Source organism: Eleutherodactylus coqui, chromosome 11, assembly GCF_035609145.1.
Source record: "Eleutherodactylus coqui strain aEleCoq1 chromosome 11, aEleCoq1.hap1, whole genome shotgun sequence".
In the NCBI taxonomy this organism is placed as follows: domain Eukaryota; kingdom Metazoa; phylum Chordata; class Amphibia; order Anura; family Eleutherodactylidae; genus Eleutherodactylus; species Eleutherodactylus coqui.
This window is the reverse complement of record NC_089847.1, coordinates 43,535,745-43,550,718: the sequence shown is the minus strand read 5'-3', so window position 1 is coordinate 43,550,718 and position 14,974 is coordinate 43,535,745. Positions and strand designations below refer to the sequence as shown.

Below are 14,974 nucleotides of genomic sequence, written 5' to 3'. Positions count from 1 at the left end.
ATTTCGCTATTTCAAAATTTGTACCAAACACTAATCACATCATCTTTGGGGCTAATACCCACGGATGGATTATCGCTGCAGAATTCACGGCCAGACGCCCACCGCAATGACCGTCCATAGACATGCTGTGCTAAAAGATTCTCCCCTGCCCATAAGCGATTTGCCGTGAATGGAAGTTTTCCGTCCCGTGATATTCCGCACAGTTGGCACTGGCTAGTATTGTGGGAATCCGCATCATAGCCCAGCACCGGTGCGTCATGCATGCCAGCCATGACACACGTGGTGGATCCAGACAGGTGAGTATGGGGGTCTCTGGGGTTCGCAGTGTCTGATTCCGTTGTGAGATTTCGCCGTTGGAAACTGACCCAGCGATGGGCATGACGCCTTAACAGAAGCCTAGCTTTATTACAAGCTCAGTTACACAAGTGCATCCAGCTTGTACCTAAACACTAACTCGGGGCGTAGCTGCATTGATCCTCTGGTCAGCATTTAGGTTTACTCAAACTTTCACAAAGTAATTTAGCATGCCTCATGTTAATCCTTCAGTGACCGGTCCATTTAGCATCTTAATGACCAAATTATTTTTTTATTTTTTCCCATCACATCAAGAAGCAGAAATTTTTTATTTTTTCGTTGAAACGTGGTATTTTTTTTAATGGGCCCATTTTAGGGTGCATGTGATGTATCATTTAACTTCCATTTTTTGTAGGGGGGAGGGTGGAACACCTAGACTTCCCCACAGCTTCAACTAGATTTCTTACAGTTTTCATTGTATGGTATACATGATAAGTTAACTTCATTCTGCAGGTCAATTCAATGACGGTGCCTTTCCCTTTTTTTTTGGCAAAAAACACTTTTAAAATTGTATTTGCAATGCTGCATTCCAAAACCTATAAAACACTTTCATTTTTCAGTGTGTGAGGTCTTGTTTTTTGCAGAATAAGCTGTAATTTCCATTGGTACTATTTTGGGATCCATGGAACTTTTTGACAGCTTTTAAGTTCTTTTTTGAGAGGGCGATGAACACAAAACAGCAATTCTGGCACAATGGTTTTGATTTTATTTTTTTTTTACGTTGGTCGTTATGTGGGATTAAGAAGACCTTTTGACTTCAGGTCATATAGATGGCTAAAAATTATAATTATACATTTTTCACAAATTAAATCTGAAATTTTCACATGCGTTGTCACAGTCTAAAATGATACACAAAAATGTTTGCCAGGAATATAAACAACATACAGCATTATTGGGCACACTATTTTATTATCAGAGCACTAAAGACGACTCGTCCCAAGCCTGAAAAAAAAGTGCTGTTTACAGGAAACAATAGATTACATTTACAGTAAATGCACCACAAATGAGGGTAAGCTATAATTTAGGGATAGTGTCCCTTTATTGCAGCAGATGAATTGATCATATGGCTAGCATCGTTACAGCAGGGATAATAATGAACAAATGACACTACTCACCTAGCAGATGACTGGCTCTGTCTACACACTGGACCCCTAGAAAGTATACGTCTTATATTCTAGCCTTCGGTCCCATATACATAAATCTTCTCGAAGAAATAACCGCAGCAAACAGACTCTAAGGTCCCATTAAGGCCCGCCGAATAAACACTATCAGTTTCATCTCCTCCGATTTGCAGAACTTCCTCTGCACACCCAGTTTTACACAATACCAAACCAGGCTGTGTGCAAAGCTCCAAACAACCATCCTCTTTCACAACCACTTTGTCTAAAATTGTGTATTTCCAGATCGATTTGCTGACCTCAACTGTCCAGATTGGCGCAGTACAAAATGCTTCTCTATAATGTTTTATCAGACGTAATCCTATAGAAAGCAGATCAGTTCGCCTGTTCATAATATCAGCAATATTCATCGGTGCAGGTCCTCAGCAGGCCTGGATGGATACAAGGAAACGGCTATTTTTATTGGAGTGGATATAATATAGCGTTAGTGAGTCAATGTTCCATCTGCTGCCAGTGAATCATCCCCATATTGCTAGGCTCGGCATACCTGATGCAATGAAGAAAGCCTTATAGTATCAGATACACTTGCAGAATAGATATTACATTCCCCATTATTCAGCAACAATGTTGCAGTGCTAATGTGTTACAGCATCTTGTAAGGCCCCATTCATAGGACATTATCAGTGGGGATTCCATGCCGGAATGTACACTATTTTAGTATATACTTAAATACGAAGGAAATACGTGCTGTAGTTCATGCATTGGGAATTCTTCCACATGCAGATCATGAAACAATGTTGCGCACATGGATTTGCCCTACTGACTGAGGCTAAATTCGCATTGTCCCGAAAGATCCAAAGCCTAAAGTCCCTTTTACACGGGCCGACAGTTTTCCAACTATTTTTTCCATTGATGAAGCTGCATGACTGCTTTTTTTTTTTAGGCAAAATGTAGTTTTTATTGGTACCATTTTGGGGTATATGATTTTTTGCTCATTTTTCTTTCTTTCTTTCTTTTTTTTAAGGAGTCAAAGAGCACACCTCTTAAAAAATGTGCTGCACCTTGGGCTGCCTTAAAGACGGAAAAGGAACGTCTGAAAACCTACGTCTATAATTAGCTTACGATCACCATACACAATGCCAAGTGTTGGCTGCAGTGATGTAAAGCACACCGCCATTGGACTTTGGAGCCGTGCAAATATGTTCTCGGGGGGGATCCCATTTCACTATCTGGAAATCCTGATGACTGACTTTGGTGGATGCCCATAGACTGATACATACCAGAATGCGTAGTGCAAACTGTAATATTTGGTAGAGGAAAGATATGGGCTGTTCTTCGGGGTTTAAAGGCATCTTCACAGTCTTAAGGCCCATTTAGACACAATGATTATCGCTCAAAAGCAATCTTTTAAGCGATAACCATTGTGTCTAAACGCACGGCTATCGAGCACTATTCATGCACTATTCATTCATCGGTGATTTCTAGCATGCTAGAAATCACTGATGACTTATCAGCGCCGCACACTGATTTTCTCAACGGGCAGCGCTGATAGCATTCTTTCAGCTGGTATCCCGCTGGCAGTTCTCAGAGGGACACCAGCTAAAAGCTCTGAGAACAATGCAGCTGTTTGCATATACAAAACAGCTGCTTTGTTCCCGGAGCTATCGTGGCTGTATCCCACTTCGCCTGCATTAACTGTTCAGTATATAATTAGCTACTTTGAGTTATGCAAAGATGATGGCTCAAAACTGTCATTTGAGCGATTTTTTTAAGCAATTATCTTTCAGTGTAAATGGGGCTTTAGGCTGGGTTCACACAGCCATATGCGTAAAACCCTGTGTGAGACAAACAGGGTTTTACCGCTGTGGAGCCGGCGGTGAGCTGGCCTACAACCGGATATGGCTGCAATATTGTACTGTAAATGACAGTATCTCACGCACCCACAGTGCCTCCTGGTCAGAAAGTGCTCCTTACTTACTGGTATGGCACAGCTCGGTACTGCATTCAGTTTCAGGCATACAAGTATGCACGATGCAGTTTTGGAAGCATAAACTTACCGGTACAGAAGTTGTTGCAGCCTCTGACTACACCACAGAGACATTTATAAAAAACATTATACTTTCAACTTTGTAGTAACATTCTGGGTGAGGCCCCTTCCTGTCCCAGCATGACGGCACCCGAGCACAAGAGAGGTCCATAAAGACATGGTTTGATAACTTTGGTGTGGCTACAGAGAGCCCCGACCTCAACCCCATTGAAGAACTTTGGGATGAAATGGAATGCCGACTTCGAGACATTTGCATCCAACATCAGTCCATGACCTCACAAATGCTCTTTTAGCTGAATGGGCAGAAAATTCCCACATACTCCACAATCGTGTAGAAAGCCTTCCCATTCTAAAACAAAGGGCACTTACCACAAACTTCTGGGATGTCCAACAAGCTCACATAGGTGTGATGGTCAGGTGTCTGCATACTTTTGGCCATATAGTACACCATATATACACCCAATGGAATGAATACACAGTTTGTAACACTGCATTTATGTATATAATGTCATGTTGGACCTTGTACAAAAGCCAAGCTAGAACAGACCAAAACAGAAGGCATTGCCTTTGGCAACCAACAAGAACCCTTCATTTTTCAAGTGCAGAATAGAAAATGAAGCCAGTGTCCTCATCGATCACTAAAGACTCTCCACCCTAAGGCCGGGCTCACACAAGTGGTCCGGAATCTGCATGGAGGGGGCCTGCAGCAGATTCCGGCTGTGACCCCGGGTGGTGACCCTGCGTACGGCACTAAGCTGTATTGCAGATGACCGCGGAGGCTTGCAGGCGGTCATAAGTAGTGCAGGTTTGTTTTTTTTTTGTTTGTATTCTTAGCAATGACGCGGGTACCAGCAGCCCATATGCAATATTAATTGTGTATGGGCTGCGGGTTGGATGGCCTCCATTGACATTAATGGAGGCAGTCTGCGCGGATTCAGCGGCAAAATAGAACACGCTCGCAGAATACGCAATTCCTATCCGCAAGTGTGAAGGGAAAAAAAAATTGAAAACAAATGCCTTTCAATGCCAGCGCTGTACGGCAGATGCGATCGCGGAATTCGCAATTCAAATCCGGTCGTGTGAGACCGCCCCTCAGTCTGCACCATTTCTCATAACTGAGGCTGGGTGACTTTTGCCACATAAGCAGCAGATACCGTCTGTACATCTGCTGGGCTTCTAAATGTCATTTTATGGTTTTAAAGCAAACAAGTCCAGACATTCTGCGCTTCCTAACCTCCGCTTGTAAATCTCATACATAAACATGGCTGCCGTACTGACACGTTGTTCTGCATTTAAAAACAATTTTATTTCATGTTTACATTGCTCGGTATTGTGTGCTGCCAGCGCTACAGCAAATAACCTCATAACAACCGGAAAGCTGGCTATACAATACTCCATCAGCTATGGTTACTCCCCATACGGACAAGCAGGCAGCGGCAGAGAGGCTTCCTGGGGCCAATAAGTGCAGAGGGGTCTATCTTTAGTTGCATTGTTAAAGAAGTTTCTCACACTGGGACCCTAATTAATTACTAGACTTGTGGTCCAAAGCCCCCCATCCCTCCTCATTGCAGGATAACCGTGAGGAGGAGTCATGGTCACATTATGTGGCCTCCCGTTCCACTCAAGGTCTTCAGGTCTGATGGAGACCGCAGAGTACAGACGTACCCGTCAGCCCATGAATGGAGCGACATCATGCATGCCCAACCCTCCACCAGCACACAGGAGATATCACAGATAAGGTCTAATGGATGATTTGTGAATCCACCTATAAGAAACAGACCATGGTGCAAAGTGATTGGCGCACACCAAAGTCAGTTTTTTAGAGCCCACTACTTTGTCAAAGCCACAAACCGCTGGTTAATTTAGGGGGAAAATATTTACTAAACCAGACGACTCGTCAAGGGGGAGTCTTTAAATTCTGAAAGGTTTCCGAGGAGAACAGTCATTATTTTGCCGCATCAAGTTCTGCTGTTCTTTGCCAAAACCGTCTTTTGTCTGTGGAATAAGCCCTGCTGATTCTGCACACAGCGGCTCACGCTGACAGCTTACAGAATGGAATTAAATCTGTGGTTTCTTGAGACAATGACAAGTTTACCCAGTATTCAACCTGAGGAACATTCTGACTCCAGGACAAGTAAAGATGAAGGACTGACTTGTTTGCTCTGAACACGCCTAAATATATCAACATGTAGTTTTGAACATGGACACAATAACACATTGAGATCAATAAGAGCTGAGCCTGCAGTTACAAGCGCCAGCCACTACACAGGGGTCGGAGCAGTCGTTTCCGCTCCGACCCCAATGCATACTGGTACTGTCAGCGTGTGCCTGATCAGCTATTTTGGGGATGCATGATGTCCGTGGAATGGATAGTCAGCCCCCAGCCCAAATATCTCATTGTCTGAATAGGTACCAAGACAAAATTGGGATTCAATCCTACAAAAGAGAAATTTTTTTTTTTTTTTGATAGCCAAAAAAATTGTATAACAACACCCCCTTCCAAAACACTGTACTGTGTGCACCATGTCCAACTCCACTCAAGTACTGTAAAGTGCTGAGGAATAGGTTGGCGCTATATACATAAACAGTAATAATGATATAGATACTGAAAATTCAGGTGTGACTACTATAATCCCCAGCAAGTAATACCCACAGACTGCCAAGAACATAAGAGTTGTTAACGGGGTCTTCACGATGAAAGAGATTGTTAGCCCCACGGAGCGCTACAGGTATATTCGTGTGCTCTGAATTCTAAAGGGTTAGGTACGAGCTGATTGACGGGTCACACAAAGAACTTTGTGCAATCAAGATCATTTCTACTATATTTTGAACAGGCAGCATATTTATAAGGTTTTTTTAGACCAAGAAATTGAAACTGAGGCCATCGGCACACCTTACCTATTACAATTCATTTGTTATCATTGGTTATTACCTCAGCAGGCGCGGTGATGTCAGTCTCCAGGCAGAACATTCCTCGGGTCATGCGCTGTTTGTTATATTAACAAACTATAAACGTACTACATATGTGTTATCTGTCTTATGTTGGTTAGTGCATAGGCATGACTGGTAGTATTTACCACTCATTAATTAGTTAAGATTTACAAGGTTCAATTCACATGTGTATAAAGTATTATATTGAAATTACATATATTAACCTTTTGCAATCCAATTTTGTATTCAAGGTTTCCTAGGGGATTTTCTCTTTATGCCATTACACAATGGCGTCATCTACTGGCTTAGAGCCAGTACTGCGGTGTGAGACATGCTGGAGAGGCCCCCGACAACAGAGCGGCCAGTAATCTACAGTAAGAATACCCTGCCGGAAGTCTTCCAACATCAGAGCTGTACAGCCTTCAATCAGACAGTGGATTGCAAAGGGTTAAAAACATACAGACAAGGAGTGCATTCACCCTAATGTATTTATGGGGACAGACTGATATAGAGCAAGAGCGGTTCACATATCAAATAGAAAAAAAACGCATCATCATTAGAGATGAGCGAGCACGCTCGGACAAAGCAGTTACTCGAGCGAGCATCACTCTTCTCAAGTAACTGCTTACTGGTCCGAGCAGGCTCGGGGGGGGGGGGGGGCCGCCAGGGTAAGCGGGGGGCGGCGGGTAGAGAGAGAGAGTCTCTCTCACTCTCCGCCCATTATCCCCAGGATTAACCAGTAGGTGCCTTGGCCTACTGCCCCATCTGTAAAATGTATTTCTCGTTAGTTGAGTCCGCCCACGTGAGTGGATGTGTACACATGTGTCCAGAAGCTGTTTTGCTGTAAGGAATGTTTGATATGAGGCTTGAGTTTGGGAGCCAATGTGTTCTTCATGGGCCACCAATAGGGAAGTGTGCAGTGCTGCAAACTCCTCATGAAACTTCCTCCGTCTATGGGAGACATAACCTATGACATGACCTCGCATCAGAAAGTCCCAAGTAAATATTGTTTTTCAAATAAGGCCCGCAAGCTCCAGCACTTCGTGGCGGCAGCGGGACCGAAGGCCATTCTGCCGATAAGGATACAGCCGACACCCCTCTCCCCCCCTTCCCTTTCTTGTTCCAAATGGATTGGGCTGAAACATCACTCTCCAAGGAAAAACATGGTGCGGTCATTTTTAATGACCCGGGAGAGCTTCGTCCAGCTGCTGCCGCAAAGGATCAGGGAAAAACTCAAAAACTGTTGTTTCCATCACACATGCTGGTTCCAGGAGCAACTAGCACTGGATGAAGGGGGGGGGGGATATCTACCCGTCTGGTGTTCTGTATGCTGTGCCGGTGCCATGGGGGGACCCCCGCATGTTTTGTTTTGTCCCCAGGATATATACTAGAGGTCTGGATACATACCGGAGAGCAGATGCCGATTATTAGATCCCCTTGGAGGTCTGGTTTCTTTTTTTCTTTTTTATGTTCTTGATTGCTACTTTGTAGTCGTTTCTTTCATTTTCTTCTTTATTTTACTGTTTTTATTTGTTTTATTTTTAATTGTTTTGTTTTCTTTTTTTATTTTGTTTCTTTCTGGGAGGGAGTTAAAGTTAAAAAATGTTTATGGGGTCTGCATCTAACAATATATCTGCTGATAGACATTTGTGGACTGCTGCTCAGAGTCTCATCAGAGACCTACCTCATTGCTGGTAAATATGTCTAACCTAGTACGAAGATTTGGATGCATGTCCTGATTGTTTAATAAAAAACAAGTTTAAAAAAGGCTTTTGGGTGGTTCCACACTTGGAAATCCACTTTCCTGCACTGGTTTTGGGACGGAAGAAAGAGTGCTGCATGTATTATTTGCAGCCAGATCTGCGACAGAACCTGCGGCTGGAGGTTCTGGCTCAGATGTGAAACCACCCTTACTCCACCTAAGGGTTTTAACACTGCAATATCGCTGCGGTTTTTTAATGGGACTTTCTAATGTTAAAAATCGCACAAAAATTGCAACAGCACAAACTTGTGATTTTTTTTTGTGCAATGCGATTTTAACATTAGAAAGTCCCATTGGAAAAAAAAACAAAATGCTGCGATATCTCAGCATTAAAAGAAACCGCTAGTGGGTAAAAGCCCTAAATCTACAAAAATGTAACAAATTTTCCCCTTTTCTACCTTTGCAATTCAGTGGCACATCCACCCTGCGCTGTAGAGGTGGGTACGGGGCTTTACAACACACTTTATTGTTCGCTCCAGTGAACGGTGTCAGAGTTGGCAGCCTATTTACACAGGCAGATAAATCATTCGCTCACTAAATCCTTCATTCATTCACTGAGCCAGTGAATGAGAACGACTGAACAATCAGTATTTAAACCAAACGATTAGCAAACGAGCCAACGATGATTTTCATACCTGCATGAAATGAACAATAAGCAATGAATTATCGCGCGATTGTTGGACGTGTTTACACAGAACAATTATCATTCAAATTCGAGCGATCCAGCGATTTCAGAATGATAATCGCTCCGTGTAAACGCGCCTCAATCTCAGACCGCCCGATAGCAAGAAGCAAAGTGTCTGACAACACCTAGGACTGCTGGGTTGGCGGTGCTCAGACGGCAGAGGAGTAAGGCAGCGTCCTGGCAGCTGTCACCGCAGCACTTTGTTGCTTCAGTATTATAAGTTTGTAATATCTGGAAAAGTTTAGTGATAACTATTAGGAAACAGTTATGGCAGCAATGTCCTGTTCAAAAACAGATAGAACCAAGAATCAGCTTAATAAAATGTTTAACAGCTTAATTACAGGAGGAGAAAACCCAAGAACGAAAAACCAGACCGTGGATGCAACGTGCGAAAGTGTCATTTACTTTCCTTTGCACTCCCCACCCATATGTACATGCGTGCATCCAAATTAGATGGACCACAGAAAAAGTGCCAGCAAACTGTCTCTACAAGTATTGCCACAATTTAAAAAAAGTTTCCAAATAGTGTCACACATAATCCAATTCAATTATAGAATTCTGTTATTTTTAACATAAACGCTGATATAGCACTTCATCCTCCAACTTTCCTCTGCCTCCTCAGCTATCTGGAAGTAGCAAGAAGTAGCCCCCCCATACCCCCAACTGTTCTACGCACCCTTGGCAATCAGCTGATTTTGCTGCAGAAACCCATGGCCAGACATACATTCCCCCGCAATGCCTGCTTCAGAGGAGATGCAGTCTTACATGGCAGCCATTCATATGAACGGTCATCCCGTAAGGTAGAAGCTCTGCTAGAATGGGAGCCACACTTAGCCTGGGGTCACACAGGGCGGATTTGCCGCGGATTGCCGTTGCATATCCGCACTGCGGCAAAACCGCTGCGTTCGCAGTGCAATGCAGCACAAATGAGATTTGCCAAAAAGCTGTTCTCACAGGACGGATTTTTTCCGCACAGCCGCAGTGTGGAAATGCAGCTGCGTCGCGGTTTTAAAAGATGCAGCATGTCCATTCTTTGGTCTTTTCCGCAGCGCTTTTTTGTCCATAGACCTCTATGGACGCAGCCAAAACTGCACCAAATACGCGACAAAAGTAAAAAAGCGCTGGGGAAAAAACGAAAATCCGCAAGCCCAAATGAAGCGGTTTTGCCGCAGAAGCAGTTCTTCTGTGTCAAAACCGCAACGGAAAAACCGCAGCAAAACCGCAACAAATCCGCCCGGTGTGACCCTAGCCTCACGGTGCAACTCTATATTCTGGATCATCAGAGGGGTCGGACAACCCTCTATGACATACCCAAGGCATTTGAACACTGGCGCTCTTCGCACACCTCGTTTAAGGCTCTGGTGAAACTGTAAGAATTCGATAGTCAACTACTAATCAGACCAATGGTCAGTATCCAACATAGCAATCATGACCCCGCTCATAGAAATCAAGTTACATAATGAGTCGAAGCAGCATTCTGCAATATTTGCTTACAGCAAATGTGTCCTAAAACAAGTCAGTGCCTTTAGTAAAGAGATAATGTTTCACGTTTTCATTGTCTGGCTGTATTTATAAGGCAGAGTTCTGTAAATCCCACAATGACGGCTTCCCTGGGTCTTCGGTCACATACAGCTACTAATCTTCAGAAAGCACTATATATCCATGTCAGTGATTGACTTGAAGGCCCCCACCCAAATCACGTAATGCTCTTGTGCTCTATTTTTATTTCAACCGATGTAAGATTTATCTGTCATCTTCTGTATTGAAACCTGAAGAATGGTGTGAATAATTGTGGGCTGCACCTATAAACTAACCTCGGCACGGGATGACCTCGGCCCTAGTTTCTGGACCCATCCCAGAGGTCTCTTCACAGGACTGGTATGTGGCCCATGCTGTGCTTTTATAAGGCAATCTAGTGTAAGATCACAGCCTTGGGGGGTTGTAGATGTCATATGCTAGGGTAGGGCAGAGGGAGGATCAACAGGGGTGTGGGGGAATGTACAAGGTAGAGGTGGGGGGGGGGGGGGGGGCAGTTAGTCAAAGTTTATGGGGAAAAAAAACAAAAAAACACAATAGGATCCCAGAGAGACATCAATTTGTAATGATTCGCCCCACCCCACTAAACCTTTGTGGAATATGCAAAAAGACTAATTCCTGGAGGTTTCCTGCCCCAAAGGAAGTTCTTTCAGTAAACCTCCAGGGGGCGGCCATTCACATAAGCTTAAAGTCATACAAACCCAGAAGGATCAAACAGAGAGAGAAGGGTGAAGAATGCTGGACTACAACACTTGCGATCTCCTGCAGATATGGCACAATTTTAAAAATTAGCATCATGGTAATTTCTGCTGCGGAGTTTCATCGGGGAGGATTTCACCTCTTTTGAAGTGCAGTTTCAGGCTGGGCTCACACGAGCGCAAGTTATCTGCGTATTACGGGTATGGCATATGCTGCAATTCAGAGGCCATTAAATACATTGCCTTATGATGTGTCACTAACATTTGCGTGTATGCATTGAGTAATACCTGAGCACAAAAAAGAAGGCAGCATGTTCTATTTTGTTGCGTATTACTAACGAGAGAGCTCATTGTTCTCTATGGGCACGTACTACATATATGTGTACTAGCTGATATACCCGGCCTCGCCCGAGTTAATTTGATACAAGTGTTTACGTGTTTGCACGGAGAATTTTATGAAGTCAAGCTTACTTTGACTTCAGCAATATAATGTATGACAACTAGAGATGAGCGAACGTACTCGGCCATACGCCTTTTTCACTCGAGCACCGCGATTTTCGAGTACTTCTGAGCGAACGTACTCGTTTCGAGTAATTACTCGATCGAGCATCACTATTTTCGAGTACCTTGCTACTCGGGTGAAAAGATTCGGGGGGCGCCGTGGGTGAGCGGGGGGTTGCAGAGGGAAGTGGGGGGGGGGGGGGAGTGTTAGAGAGAAAGAGCCCCCCCCTGTTCCCCACTACTACCCCCCACTCCCCGGCGCCCCCCGAATCTTTGCACCCGAGTAGCAAGGTACTCGAAAATAGCGATGCTCGATCGAGTAATTACTCGAAACGAGTACGTTCGCTCATCTCTAATAACAACCAATCACAGGACAGCTTTCCTGTTACCTCAGCATTGTAATTTATAACAACCAATCACAGCACAGCTTTCATGTTTGTACAACATCAGGAAGTTAGAGAATTAGATTTGGTACATTACACAGGGGCGCCAATATTTTTGCACTTAGCATTGAAGTTAGAGAATTAGTGAGGAGTCGGTCAGTGAGTGAGGGCTTTTACCCTTATACATATAGATCTTTTGTTGGTTAGTGCATAGGCATCACTGGCAGTATTTAGCAATCATCAATTAGTTAAGATTTACATGGTTAAATTTATAAATAACTACATTCACCCTAATGTATATATAGATAGTTATGGGATGGATGAAAAATAATTATCATCTGCTTCTCTATACTGGCTAATTAGGCAGATATCTATATGCATAACGCACGGGTATATCACCTAGTGTGATATATATACACACACACGGATACATCACCTAGTATATAGGGAGGATTTGTGTGCTTACCAAGGATGCGCCCTTAAGAGAAATACAAATCACACCAGCCTGTTGTAGTATCAAATGATTTCCAATGTATTCAAAGTTGCATGTGGTTTATATATCATAAATGACATCACAAGAAAGGTATATACCTCCAACCTAATAAGAATACATGATAGGCTACAACTAAAATGTTTAACATAAGTTACACCTTTTAAGGTGTAACTATAACATACAATGAAACAGTTATTTCAGTGGGAAGGAAAGCAAGGGAAGGGGTCTGGAGGACTATCGTATCTGTCTTACCCAGTAACATGCACTCACTGGTATATAGAAATGGTTACATTTAACCCCTTCACTACTTATACTAGCGGGATGCTATATCTTTCTAGTCTACAAATCTAATAGCAAAAGCAATTAACTGACCCATTAATCAACAATTTTCTTAATATATATACACACATACATACACACACACAAGGATATATACCCGTGCACTGCATGTGAAAAAGCACTGCAAACACATGAAAAATCACACGGAAAATGGTCCGTTTTTCACTGACCAAAACTGCACTCGTCCGTGAGCATTCAGTCTTAGGGCTCATTCACACAGGCGTATGCAGATTTCAGTCCGTTAATATACAGCATATATATAAAAAACACAGGTGAGCCCAGCCTAAGAAGTAGGGATTATCCAAAGCGGAAGCCCCTTTGAGATATAGATATTGATGAACCTGCATAGGAGAAAATTACACTCTTTCAATAAATTAAAAAAATTAATTATGGAAATACCAGAAACTCGGAGATATAGGTAAGAATAGCGCCTCACTGCATACAGTGTTACCACAATATGTTGCTTTATAAATGGGATCTTTAAATATATCCATGTGTTTATAGTTTCAGGAAATGTTCTTTTAAACCTCTCCAGTATCTCCGCCATCCACTGAACACACAGGGAATAATAACTATTATTATAGGGAAGAACAATATGTAGCCAATATTGTCTCCTTGACACATTTCAGACGTCTCCTACGGCCAGAGTGGAGTTACACCCTTCTGTGCCCGATGCCAGGTCAGAGGTACCCCATTGTATTACAGTATTATTTGGAATGACTTCTACCTCTGCAGACTGTATACAAAGATAGGGCAATGCCACCCAAACCTTAAAGAACTCCACCCAATTTATACAGTTGATATAGAGGATTTTTTCCCCCCATCATGATCTATAGGCATTACGAAAGGTCTGATCAACCATCCGCCTCATGAGAGCAGTTTAGCGTCAGATCTGTAATTCTTTCCGAGTGAGGCCGCTGTCACACAGGCGGTTTTTTACAACATTTAATGGGCGTTTGCAACACCCACTAAAAATGCCGTACTGAGCCTCCAGTTAGGGATTCTCAGATGAACATTCTAGCGCGGCGTTTCTAACGTGCGCTAAATAGAACACTAAGTTCTATTTTTCGGCGCTGCAGCGCTTTTTAGCGCACCACATCACCCACTGCAATGATGGGGCCTTAGATAATGTACACGGAGGAACTAAGTGCGAATGATGAAAGCAAGTTCTTCAGGTTTTTTTATACCACTCCTCCTCCTGTATATTTATATAAGCTTTATTGAACTGACTAGTGCGTTGCAACTTTTACAGTAGGAAATCCTACTGTAGAAGCTCAAGAATAAGCCCTGGCTGCACTTCTCCTCGGCAGCTCCGGAACACTTGCTTGTAGTATTTTCCCAGCGCTTCTTGGTCACGGGTTCCAAAACCCCGCCTCCAGGAAGCGCTGGCTCTGATAGGCTGCGCTGCGACGCTCAAGAACCAATCACAGCCAGCAGTCCTGGAGTCGGTAATTTTGAACCTCCAAAACAGAAAGCGCTGGGGGGAAACTATAAGCAAGTCTGCAGGAGGTGGAGAGGAGATTCGCGGCAGAGCCGACAATGCCTGTATTGTGTTTTTTTTTTTTAATGCAGCCAGGGCTTATTTTCAGTATAGGGCTTATATTTTAAGCCCCACCAAAAATCTAGGCAAAAGAGCGCTACAAAATCACCACGTGAAAATGCAGCAAACACAGATGCGATATTGCTGCGAGTTACTCGTGGCGATATTGCTGTTGCCCGTATGAAAGAGGCCTTATTCCCTGATATTCGCTCTCTTTAACAATATACAGACATGTGGAATGCCCCATTGTGATGTTACACGCCACGATTATTGCTCTCCCTAAGCCATGGAAAATCCCAGACAGACCTGGAACCTTCCAGCCTATATCATTACTTAACACTTAAAAACATAGTCAAAGATTTTAGCCACTAGGTTGGTGGATATCTTACCCACTCTGGTTTTCTCAAGATCGAGTACTCCGTTGTCGGTACCTGTAGATTTGTAAATGCTCCCATGGAGAACAATGAGCTCTCTCGGGCGTAATACAAGGCAAAATAGAACACGCAGCATCCTTTTTCTTGCGCTTGCATATTCCACAATGCATACACGTAAGTGTGAGTGAAACAACGTAAGGCAATGCATTTGAT

The 14,974-nt window shown here is 43.3% G+C and overlaps 1 protein-coding gene across 3 annotated transcripts in view; it reads right to left on the bottom strand.

The window, feature by feature from the left end:
* ADCY7 (adenylate cyclase 7) overlaps positions 1–14,974 on the bottom strand; it is a 144,363-nt gene that overhangs the window by 119,190 nt on the left and 10,199 nt on the right. Inside the window, exon 1 of one of the 3 annotated variants that reach the window (XM_066583950.1) lies at positions 1,470–1,614. The exons of the other annotated variants lie outside the window; for them this stretch is intronic. The gene's annotated coding sequence lies outside the window, so the exon portion shown is untranslated. Of the gene's footprint in view, positions 1–1,469; positions 1,615–14,974 lie in introns of those variants that run through there. 3 annotated transcript variants of the gene reach the window in all.